Source organism: Anomalospiza imberbis, chromosome 1, assembly GCF_031753505.1.
Source record: "Anomalospiza imberbis isolate Cuckoo-Finch-1a 21T00152 chromosome 1, ASM3175350v1, whole genome shotgun sequence".
Lineage (NCBI taxonomy): Eukaryota > Metazoa > Chordata > Aves > Passeriformes > Viduidae > Anomalospiza > Anomalospiza imberbis.
In genome coordinates, this window is record NC_089681.1 from 96,445,849 (window position 1) to 96,458,822 (window position 12,974).

General features: G+C 35.4%; 1 long non-coding RNA gene across 1 annotated transcript; it reads left to right on the forward strand.

Annotated features, from left to right (window-relative positions):
* Positions 1–628: 628 nt before the first annotated feature.
* Positions 629–12,750, forward strand: LOC137481468 (uncharacterized). Its single transcript, XR_011003511.1, has 3 exons — positions 629–703; positions 2,429–2,554; positions 12,314–12,750. It is a non-coding gene; the product is annotated as an uncharacterized lncRNA (long non-coding RNA).
* The last annotated feature ends 224 nt before the right edge of the window (positions 12,751–12,974 follow it).

Genomic DNA, 12,974 nt, shown 5'->3' on the forward strand with positions numbered 1-12,974 from the left:
AGACAGTATCATAAAAACAGTAGGAAACCATAGTAAAACACGGTTTTGGAGAAAGTCCCATAATCTCAAACTACTGAAAAGTGAAAAGAGAGTGAGAGGTGCAACAAAAGTGCAAATTAATGTTTACATTTCATTCTCACATGTTCAATATTATTTTTTATCCTCTCCTCTGAGTTTTCACTGGTTCATTCCCAATTACTGCAAAAAGATGTCATGAATGTAATGTAAAATGCACAGGATCATACTGAACATAAGCACGTGTTTAAACACAGGAATTTCTGTGGTGGGATTTATGGGTTTGATAAATTTGGCTTGTAGGACTTAGTATCTGATCTATTGTTTTTCCAAACTCAGAAAACACACACAAACTAGTTATTAAAAGAAAAAAGGGCAAACACTTATAAAATCAGATGAGCACAAATTTCTGTGATATTAATTATTTTTTGCTTCATGGCAAGCACAAGAAGCAGCATCATACTAATCAATAGATGGAGGAAATAAAATGTACATAAAAATACAATGTCTTTTGTAGGCCTAAAGCAACAACAAGGGAAAAAAAAATGCAGAGGGCTTTCCCCCCCATTGTCTCTCACACAGTGCATGCACCAGATGTGACATGCGATTGCAACAGGAAGAGGCAGCTCCACAATGTGAATAGTAAAAGTGTGAAGTGTGTGCTAGTTAATTATTCAAGGAGTACAAAGTTTGTTCAGAAGTGCAAAAGAATTTGGGAAATACCAGCATGGCAGAGCACAGTGCAGCACAATTCTTTCTGGCATGGACTGAGGCACTGGGTCTTGGAGTGCACAGCACCCCTTGCACAGCTCGCCGAGCAGGAGGCCACACAAGTTTTTAAAGTCTGGAGAGCTGCCTAGTAAGCTGTAGTGGCACTACTGCCATCCAGTTTACATGTCCAAGAATATTACATTAATTTGAATCAGGCAGGCTCTTAGGGAATGTAACAGAAAAAGGTTCAGTTGAGCAAAAATGGTATCTGTTTTCTTGAAATCACAAAAAAAAAAAAAAAAAAAAAAAAAAAAAAAACAAAAAAACAAACCCAACCCCCAAAAAACTTATTCAGCTCCACTCATAATTTTAAATATTTCATCTGGGCAAACAGCAAGGAACACAGTAATATTTTCCCCATGGACAAGCTATGGAGGTGATTTCCATCAGTGAGTGAAGATCAAATGGAACAGCTTAATTTAGCGCTGGCAAAGCTATAAGCAAAGTTGCTGAAAGATTCAGAAGAGTACCCAGGTGGAGATAGAAATGTCCACTATTAGGCAGAAGAACTTATCCACAGCATGCAGACAATATCGCCTGGGAATCATTTAAATGCTTAACTGTTTCCTGAGTCATATAGCACACAAAAGCAATAGAGACTTTGTGTCTTAGGGCAAAGAAGGGAGAAAGGACACTTTGGTTAATTGCACCAGTGGGAAAATCACAATTACTTTCCATATGAAGTTATTGTTCACCAGTGGCTGAGGCAGAGGTTTTTCGGTGCAATGTAACTGGTTGCCTTAACTACCAGGCTCTTAGTAAGAGAAAAGAAGGTGAAGAATCCTCCAGAAATGCATCTAACTTTGAAAATTGTCCAGGTAGAATATTTAGTGAGTTCAACATAACTAAAAAATAACTGAGGGGAGAAACAAGCCATAGTCTCTACAGCCTTGGTGTTATTTTTCTCTTCATTATCACAACTCAAATAATCTGCTCCTAAACAGTCTGTGTGAAGAGGTAGGGAGCAATAGATTTAAAGCATGAATCTGTGCAGCATATTCATCACAGACCAACCTTAGTCTCTGTAATTCTTTACCTCTGCTCTCCCAGCCAGCTCTGTGGGTTACAATCAATTTATCTTTTCCTGGAAATGGTGCAGGCAACAGATATAGCTGGATAAGAGAGCTTGCATAATTGTATGTGCTTATGACTTGCTTTTTTCAAACTAAAAAAACTTATGCAGAATATTAAATGTTTTCCCCATTTAGTCAGTGAACACTCAGTATCTTCTGTTCCATTCTAACAGGAAAGCTACAGACTCTAAACAAGTTTTGTCAAAAATGAAATGTAGGCACTCAAGTTTGTATTCCACATCTCTGAGTATTAAACTCCAATAAGGTTAGTTTCCATGCAACTTATATTTTCAGTTCAGTAAGTTTAATTGAAAATTTCAAGTGATAATGCAACAGATTTCTTGGTTCCTGTATATGAGAAAGAGAAAAGCAAATTTTATAAACATAATTAAGATTTTGATTGCTATACCTCTAATTACAGCTGCTGGAAGCTCAGGCTAAACATTTTCCACACAGCAGTAAAAAATGTTGCATGACAGCAACAAAATATTCATTTAAATTTAATATAGGGAAAAATATTGTGTGATAATATTTTCTCCAACTGCTTACAAATGTCAGCTTTTGAATAGATTCCAGTGAACAGACACATATCAAGACACTTCTGGTAATAATTAAACTAAAAGGTCCTAATAACAAGATCACAAGCTTCCTTGCATTCATTGAGCTACTCAGATATCGCCTGCTTCAAAAGAAAGGTATGTAGGTCACACTTATTTTGAAAGCTTTCCTGTCTCTCTCCCCACTAAAATACACAATCTACTTATTGTCTCCTTAGAAATCATGTTTTAAAAATACTGACACTAAATGTTCAGAAAAATTCCAAAATCCTAGTATCCTAGTGGTAAGTTTACCTGCAGAACTAGTCGTCATATCAAAGTTAGAAAACAGATCAGAGGTGCAGTGTGTGTGTGTGTGTGTGTGTATGTGTCTGTGTCTGTGTGTGATTGTGTCTGAATTTAGTGCTTAATTTTTCAAATGAACAAAACAAACATTGACTGTTCTGAAATCAAGTTGTTTCTCTTCTTGCAACTCCCCTCTTTTCTTGGGCTCACTTTCTTTGGTAAGCTAAAAAAACATTCATGTGTTTCGAACACACAAACACACAGTGAATGTTACACTTGCACTCTTTATCAGGATATTCGTTCTTGACAAAGTATTTCAAAACAACCCTGCTCTTTTATTACTCCATCACTCTCAGACAAAATCGCACTGTTCTGGTTATGAACAGCAACAAATGTACTGATATGCAAAGAACAGGTTGTTGTAGCATTTATTGTCAATAAACAAGCAGAATATAATTTTGTAATTCCTTAAAAACAAGATTTTATTCACAATGTTTAAGAGACCTAGTGTTTATTGATGCACATGAAAGTCACATCAGAACCACTAAATACAAAAATAATCAGGTGTTTTATGCTATGTTTAGTAATGAAAAAGCTGCCAATAACTCCTTCATTTTGCTGGCTGATTTAGTAAAACTTTTATGAAGACAGTAAATTTCATATTTTTGTATACATGACAGTCACATTCTAAATGTTAAGATGCAACAAACAAAAATCAATATCACCCAACCTGAGCTTGAATTTTGTCAGCTTCCAAGTATTATCTTGCTTGTGTGAAACATCAAAGAGTAATTGAGGCTCCTGGTTTTTATGTCACACAATGGATAGGTAATTTTAGATGTGAAAACATATAATCCCAGATACAGCATGCTTAACCTGGGTACATTTGCTAAACAGTCTGTAGGTGTTTGCTGAAGTCATGTGCACTTCATGGACCATATATTTCACAGGAAGAAAAGTAAACTACATTAAACTTACATTACTTACGTAGACGTTTTCCCTTTAATATTCAGGTGAAGCAAAGTTTAATTTTACAGGTCCATTTTAGCCTACTTTCCATATAGCAATATGTCCTTCAGACTATTTTGTGGTGGAAAAGATAATTTAAAAGAAAACTCAGTAAAGAGCAAATACATGCATTTACCACATTTGCAGACACAAAACTAACTTGATCAGTAAACTAGACAGTAAGGAAACAGTTTTATTTCAGGAAATTGGAGCCAAGGTTTTTATTTCTTTAATTGAAGAAAGGAAAGAACCAGTCACCATTTTTTAAAGTCAGAGTACTGTGGGTACCAAAACTGAAACTCAGTTGGATGGAAGGTATTGCTGGTAGACATCCTCAGCACAGATCACATCCCTTCATTTATTTGCTTGAAGCACTAGCATAAAAAATCTCAATAGTGACAGGTTTGAATCCAAATATAGACTCTTGAACCTCAGCATCCAAGGGCCTCCATGTTTCAGACAATCTGTACTGGGGAGTCTGCTGTGCTGGCATAGACATGTCTCCACATAATGGACTTATGTGTCTATGAAAGATACAGAGTTTGATATTTACCTCTTAGATGCTCTGGTTTTGACATTGTGGTAATTTGAAGGCAGTTAAAATGTGAAACTAGATTACCAGGACAAGACTCTTTTGAAGAATTGACACAATCTCACTTAGGTGAAAGAGACACAGAAGTGCCACCCTGTCACCCTCCAAGGTGATTCTTCACCCTTCCATCACTCACATATAAATTCTACCCCATATCCTCTATGATAGTCTCTTCCCAAAGTGACTCTAATGCTGAACTACAGCCTAACTACTTTCTAATAAAGCCATTTAAGTATATGTATTTTAATATATTTTCAAAAGATTCAGGTGAGTAAAATTTGGAGATGGAGGGGATTCTCTCTCTGAGGTCTCTGATCAAGGAGTATCAATGCCAATATAACCAGAACATTTTCAGGAACTCATTATTTTAATATATTCATTTTTGGGAAAGTGTACTGAGATGCAAAGTACCGCAAAAGTTATTTTGAGGCAGGATATAGCAGGTATAATCTCAAAAACTGCTGATCCTGATTACCTCAATATTGGACCACAGAGTCTGAGATCGATCTCAAGGCAAAAGAGAGGCTTAACAGGCAATCTGACTATGCTTATTCAATGTTTTGGTTCAGGTACTAAAGAAAAGCATTTCTTATAAATCTACCCCACACTAAACTGTGGTCTAGACTGCTCCAACGATTATTCTTAATTTTCCCACAAACATATAAAAAGTCAAGCTCAATTTTTTTTTAATTTAACTTTCTAAGGTTGACTTTTCATGATTTCCTGAGCTGAGGTTTGCTCTGCCAATTTCCTTTGGACTCTTCTTGCCAGGTTTTCTTGTTGTTTTTTTGGGGGGGGGGTTTTGGGGGTTTTGGTTAGAGTTTTTTGTTAGGATTTTTTTTTTTTTTTTTTTGTAAGAGATGGTAGCAATTTAAAAGGGACAAAAGTTCAAAGACTCCTTTGAAATGTAATTTGTCTTTGTCAATGCCTTCTACTGTCTTTCACAAATAGCTTTCTCATCACTTCTAATTTCAGAAAAATCCAAACTGTGGGGAGCATAAAGGTAAGCCTCCACAACAATCTCTTGTTTTCCACAGCCTGATACAGAGGAATGAAGAACAGCAATTTCTAACCAATGTATACGTAAGAGTGGAAATCTCTAGCATGGGTTCAGTTATGCTGGGAAGTATGTAGGTTCAGTTATGCCATTTTCTGGTTGTATTTTATTTCATTTGGGACATATACACAGCACAAAAGCAGTATTCACCAATATAAATGAACATACCTTACAAGCACTTTGCTGGTATAATATCCCTTCTTGGACTATTATTTTCATGATTTATATGAGATAGAAAAGCTTTCAAAACCAGATAATAACACAAGTACCACCGAGAGTAAAGAACAGCTTATTGGGCCGGGGGGAATGCATGTGTTAATATAGTTCTTTTCTCTCCTTGTATCTATAATAGAGATCTGAGCATATTTCCTGGAAAGAGGAAAGAGACAGTATATAAAAGAACCAAAACACTATTTGAAAATTTAATGCAAGGAGGAAGATATGCCAAATCAGGAAAAAAAGAAAAAAATCTATATAGAGGAAAACAAAGGAGAATTCTATAGTTACAGATGTTCAAATGGGTATTTGGGATTGGCACAAACTCAATTCTAAAACGAATAAAGGTAGTGGAGATGAATTCCCCGAATGAAAACAAACAAAGGAAGCTTTTTCCTAAACACTTGCAAGGTGTGCGTATATGAAGTGCCACTGATTGTGTTCAAAAATTAGATTATTCTTAAAAAAATAATTAAGAAGAGGAGCATTTGATTCCAAAGAGAACTTCTTTAACAGATGGATAGGGGAATGGCAGAATAATACAATCCCGTCTGCTGTCTGAGACCCTGCTGAGAGCTACTTTCCAGCTGATAGTACAATTCTATTTGTGGCTAAAATTGTGCTGTACTGGCAGTTTAGCTCCTCAGGTTTTTGGGTTGTTTTGGGGTTTTTTTTGGTTTTTTTTTTGTTTTTTGGTTTTTTTTGGTTTTTTTTTTTTGCAAGGGGAGAGAGAGATTGTTTTGGTTTTTACCTTATTATTATGAAGTATTTCTACAATATCAGCTAAAAACGTTGAATATCTTGCTTTTTATTTTAAAGTCACTTTTGCTGAGATCTGAATTTGCAAGTATATTCTGAAACATATTCAGTGCAGGAAAAGTTCTGAGCAAAAGTTTAAGTCCATGTATTTCCAGGAGAAGCATGATGGGTAAAATGACAGATTAACATTGACTTCAATCAGGTACATATGTATTCTTTAAACAGAATATAGGCTTAGATGTTATCTAAAAAAGAATGAATAGTTCTCTTGTATTGTTTATAGCTTCTCCTTTTTTAAACACAGATAGGTATGTCTCTTAATCAAAAAAAAAAAAAGAAAAGAAAAGTTAAAAAATACAATCAGCAATAGATTATTTGTGATTATGATTTGTGGCTGGTGGAAGAGGAGGTTGTATCTTTTACTGGATATGGATGTGATATAAATTATTTAATCAAAAGTTGTCCAAACATAGTTTAAACTAATGCAATACTCCTGTAAATATGATAATACAATGAGAATGTGGAGAAAGCTGTATTCACTTTTCGTGTTAATGTTAAAAAGGAAACAAGGTAGACCAAGACACCTTGAACTGAGATCTGCCAAGGCATTTAGTGCTCATTTCCTAAATATGGATTCAGTCTGGCTCCGTGACTACTGCAAGATCAGCATCAATAGTAATTCTAGTTGCAAACTTAAACTCATTGGCAAAAGTTGTTGGGTTTTTTTTCATTGACAAGACTTGTAAATGTCAGATGAATTCTAGAGATAGAAACAGCACCACATAAAAATTGAATGAGGTCTTTACCATCTCATCAACAGCACTGTCTTTTTGCATGAAGGGGTTGACTTACACGGACATGAAAACATGAACGTGATTTCCAGTTGATTGCCTAGAATGCTTTTTACCATAGTAGAAAAAAATCATGTTATATGCTAACAGTGTTGATTACACAGAAGTAATCCATCACTAGGCATGTAGAATGAATGCCTGGAAGTATAGCCAGGTAGAGCTTGACATTGGCTGTTAGTTTCTCTCTGGGTTAGCCTATATAAGTTTTTCTCTTTTCAGGAAGTCGTTGTCCACAGGGTGAAGTGTTAATGTAGATATAATCTGTAATAATAATAAACAATACTGAAAATAACTTGAAACCCTCACATGAAATCTTTTCAATGTCCAGCACACTGAGAAGTCTTCTGATACTTTTGTAGCTGTGTGGAAATTTTATGCCTCTTCAGGGACATGACAGAACTGGTTGACAGCTCAGCCTCTGAAAAAAGCCAGTTTTGGCCTACCTTTTGTAGGCAGGAACTCATTTAAATTAGTGGGGAAGGACAGCAAAATGCTTGTGCCTGACTTTCAGGCCAAATGTTCTTCTTTCCTTCCTACCTCAGGGGATTCAGGAAACTGACATTTCACCACAGAGATTTTCCCTGTGTTTTGTGTAGGGTCCCACATTTTCTATTATTTGAGGATGTCTTGCCATCATAAATCTATCTTTTGGGCTATCCATATTTGGGACTCTTTTCATCTACCTATTTTTTCAAGGAATATAGAATTTATTACCAAATCAAAGATGAAAGGTTTTAATAATCTTCCACCTGTGACTGGCCATCCCACAGAATTTTCCCCAGTTATTCTCCTATTTTTCCCAACTAAATGAGATCGTTTAAAAGATCCAATCTTAATTTAAAACCCAAGTGATAGGAAATGGTTTCAATACTTCATTAAACTTAAAAGTTTATATCTTATTTCTACTTAGAATTTCTGTGACTTCCCCTTCAAAGCCTTTCATCTTATTAGGTCTCTGCCTGTCTGACATGAAATAGCTTAGTAGGATCAGTGTGTAACCACCAACATTCTCACATTTTCAAACCTCAAGGGCTGTACTAGAGCAAAGACTTTATAATCCTCTTGATCCAGACGTATAAGAGCAATCTGCAATTTCTCTTCCAAATAGTTCCCAGGACACCTTCAATGTACAGGAATATCCGTTGCTTTGTCTGCTTTTTTTTTTATTCCTGTTCCTTCCAAATTAAAATATTTGGCATTATGAAAAGGTTGGGTTTGCGTCTCTCCAGAGCATAATCCTTTTACTCCACACTTTTTATTTCTTGCCTTCAAATTCAATATAGATGACGAAAAAATGGTGAAAAAAAAATTAAAAGGGGAGGGGATGTGAGGAAGGAGTTCAGCATTTACAGCTATTTTTTAATATTCAGTTTGTTTTAGAAAGCCCTGAAATAATTTGGTGGGTTAACCTTAGCTGAGTGCTAGGTGTCCACAAAACTGCTCTCTCATTCCCTCTTAGCAAGACAGGAGGAGAGAGCAAGATGAAAAATCTTATGGATTGAGATAAGAACAGAGAGATTGCTCACCAATTACTGTCACGGGCAAATGAGATGCAACTTGGAAGGATTAATTTAATTTATTTACAATTAAAAATAGAGTAGGATAGTGAGAAAGCCAAACTGAACAAAAGAAAGTTTCCTCTCACCCTTCCCTTTTTTCCAATCTCACCTTCACTCCTGACTCTTTTACATTTCCCCCCCACCCTGGGTGGACCAGATGGGACTGAAGTGTTGCTGTCAGTTCACAACACTTTCTGCTTCTCCTTACTCCTTTGTCTTTGTTCCATCATGGGGTTCTTTCCATAGGACTCAGCCTTTCATGATCTACTCGAACATGAGTACTTACCACAGGCTGCAGTTTCTGCATTTTCTATGCTTTCCTAAATATAACAGACACACCACCAGCATCACTGATTTGGCTCAGATTTGGCCAGTGGTGTGTCCACTTGGAAGCTAGCTGAAGCTGACTCTGTCCAACAGCCCCCAGTATCTTCTCTCAGATATCACCCCTGCAGCCCCCCACCCTACCAAAACCTCCAATATAAACCAAATTCAATTAACACTCCATTACAGATTCAGAAATGGTTTTGGTTTGCTTTTTCTATATTTATACTGGTACTACAAAACAGGGATACTAATACAAAGATTCATCAACAGAGCATAACTTTGAAAAAACATAGATACTTCTTCATAATTACACTATTTTAGTTATTAGATTGATTTTGAGTATGTGAGATATTAAAACAATGAATGTTTACACAACAATGAACCATCCACAAGCACTTATGGTATGCAGTCTCCAGTCATGCAGCATGTATTAATTACCTATGATTAAATACATTGTAAATTAAAGGCCTCCTCTATGAATAATTTTGCATACTGTTCCAAAGCAACAAAAAGCAATTGTCATTCTTCAAATCTTTGCCAGGGAATCCTCAGCTCTAAAAGTTAATATTCCACTTTTCCAGCACAGGAAGACCTTTGCATCCTCTGCTGGGTTATGTGATAACATGCCTAGACTGAGAGGGCATGCATGCTATCAAGGGTAAAGTGTTGCACTTGGGCCATTCTTAAAGAATTATAAGCTTATAAGAATTGCAAAGATATTTATGGTTTGCAGAGAATGCAGAATGAACTCATATTTTAGAAACAATAAAACATTAAACTCTGATGGTAAAATTAGAGATGTTGCTCTCAATCTTAATTTCCTTTACAGTGTTTTTAATCATTATCCTTTTTTTAATACATATATATTAGTCTGATAGAGTTTGCAAAAAGTATAACTGTACAAGCCTCTAAGGTGGCATCATTCTCTTAAAATTAGACAAGACACATTTCTTCCCTTGTGCACATTTTTGAGAGGCTAAGACTTGAAAAGGCAAATTTGTCCCTAACAGGGTCATGCTGCTCATCCTTATATTGACAAGAGTTTCGTGCTCCATTTCCACTTGAGCCTTTTTGAGACTGGCTCATAAAGAATGAAGATAAAGTCATTACCAGCATATGCTCAACTCAGCTGTGGAAATGTCTAAGGTGAAAAGATGAGAAACACCTAGAATTCTTTGAACATACCTTTTAATCTGAAGCTTCTCCTGAAATTAGTTATTTATTATAGAAATTAAAGTTATTTATTATAGTGTTTTATATTAAGAGCAATTCAAATGGATAGGGACTTTCATATCATTGGGGGCTTTTTTTTCTGATTTCAACTGCTTTGCTTTGATGTCCCCATTTTTTCAGGAGGTAGACCAAAGATGTCATGTCATAACGAGTGATTTCAAATAGTCTAGAATGTAAGAATGAGAAATCTTTAAAACAAAACCCAAAATATGTTTTGAAGAGATGGCACTCTGAGACAGGTTGCCATAAGTTTCATATACATCTTAAATGTCTGTACTTTAATTGTCCAGAATCTTTGATTTTCTACAGTCTTCCAGTACTTGAATAAAAACAGGGAAGTGGCAATGCAGCTGAATGGTCCTGTCGGTCTTTTGCTTTCAGTAGTAACCAACTGAAATTCACACTTTTCCACAGCACAATATCCTAGTAACTATGTAGGTACCCAAAACATGGGGCAAAAATTTCAATTTTGTTTAGAAAAGAAAAGGGGGAAAAAAAAGGAAATATAAAAAATTGATATAAAGGAGCAAATTAATAGTCTGAAAAAAATTTCCCTATTTAAAAGATCGCAAAAAGAAATTATTAGAATGAAGTAGTTTTAATCTATAAGATCATATTTTTTGTTTACTTTTACGCACATAATTCTCTTTGGTTATGAATCGAAGTGTGATATTGGAAAGCACTAGCATATGCTAAAAAGCTGTTTGTTACTAAAATGTTATCTTACATCTGTTTAACATCATGTATTATTCTTTAAACAAGATAAAATAAAAAAAATAACTGGAACTTAGAGATGAATTAATAATAAAATTATTTTTTAATTGGTGAAGATTCTAAAGAAAAAATTTAATTAAAAGTAGAGGTAAATATTTCATTTGGCATGCAGATTTTTACATTTTTAAGAAATGAAAACTGAAGAAATGATGTCTGTCTTCATTAGACTTGGGAAAAAAATTTCAGAGTAAACTTATTATAATAATTTCCTGAATGAGCTAGGAAGGAGGGATACCATACAGAAGGGACTGGAAAAGGGCTAAGTATTTCATTATTTTTGCATTTTTAAAACAAATCTACTGGATTCCAACAGAGGAAAATATAATTGTCAACATTTTCAAAAAAGGAGCTTTTCAAAATATGTTTTTAATTCTACTCTACTAAAAATTCCAAATGCCTCAAAACAAAGATTTCTTCTCTTCTTCCCCCCTCTTCTCCCTCACCCTTCCCACCTAGTAAATAATATTCCATTTCTGTTTCACCCAGAAAAAGATTTTTCTCTATTTTATTTTCCTCCTGTTTTTTCTTCCCTTCTAGGAGGTGAAGGATGACATCTTGGTCCCCAATGAAGTCAAAAGAAAAAATCTCACTGGCTTCAATAAGAACGGAATATCATCCAGAATGCTCATATTTCTGAGACCTTTGTCCTATATGCACAATAAATTACAGCTGGTGTCCACCTGTCATTTGGAATTTTCCTGCTTGTCTTTTTCTTTCGGTTCAGAAATTTTTTTAATCATCTGATTTTTGAACAATCGGTTTCAGATCTTAGAAGAAGGGTGAGACACAGGGATTTTGTATCACTCTATGATGGTCCCTGCCAAGAGATAATGGATTGACATTGACAAATCCCTAAGAGCTAGACCTGACAGTTAACGGATGCTGTGAGATCAGTCTCAGAGAACAGTCTAAGGTTAGGGGGGCAAAAGCAGTTTGAATACTCCACACTTGTCTGATTTTGAGTCTTCCAAACTAAATGTGTTGAAAGTGAGAGGAAGCAAGCTCGCAGTGGCAGTGGGAAAGCAGGGGGAGAAGGGATGGTACAGTGAAATCTTTACATCGAACCCAAGACATCAGTCACTGCAGAATTCTTCATGGACTACAGGTAGTGATGATTTATAGGTGGTAAGCTTCAATTTGGGAGGCCATAAGCACATTCTTTGATCTAGACTTCTACAGATTTGTTTCCTATGTACTCAGTAAGTAATAAGTGATTTGCTATTGATTTGTCCACAGGCAGAAGAAAAGTGGATTGGTGCTGTAACCCCAACGTGAATGGGAACTTCGGGGACATTGCTGCAGAAGGGAAACACACACAGACAGAAAAATGTACAGATACTTTTAACATGCCAAGTCTCTAGCTCTCAGAAATGCCCCAGCTAAAAATTTAATATTATCAAACCCTACACAACAGCTTTTACTTTAAATCAAAGTGTTTGATCATAGCTAATAACAGAAGTACATGATAAAAGATAATCCCTTAACAGTCATGAGCAGAAATTCCATACACAGATTCCCATCATACAGTAAGCATTATGTTAAGGAGCTTAAAATGTTGCCAAGTATAACAACATAACATAAAAGTCACATCTATAGGAAATGCTTTTCCAGTTACATAACAGCTTAATTGTTTAATTCCATCATTAGTACAAAACAGTAAAAAGCTATTCCCTGTGTTTGCATCATAAAGATGGCTGACAAATTTGTCATTAAGGGCAATTTTTGCCCTGGAAAATTTTGCCTGGGTTTTTTTTTTTTTTCTGGTTTGTAATATTATGGACTTACATTCAGAATAATATATGAAAAGTATTTAATGCAAAAAATTATCTTTATTGCTCCAAGAATGTCTTTCAGCATTCAAACTTAGTTACTCAGATGACAAACCTATACAAGGTAT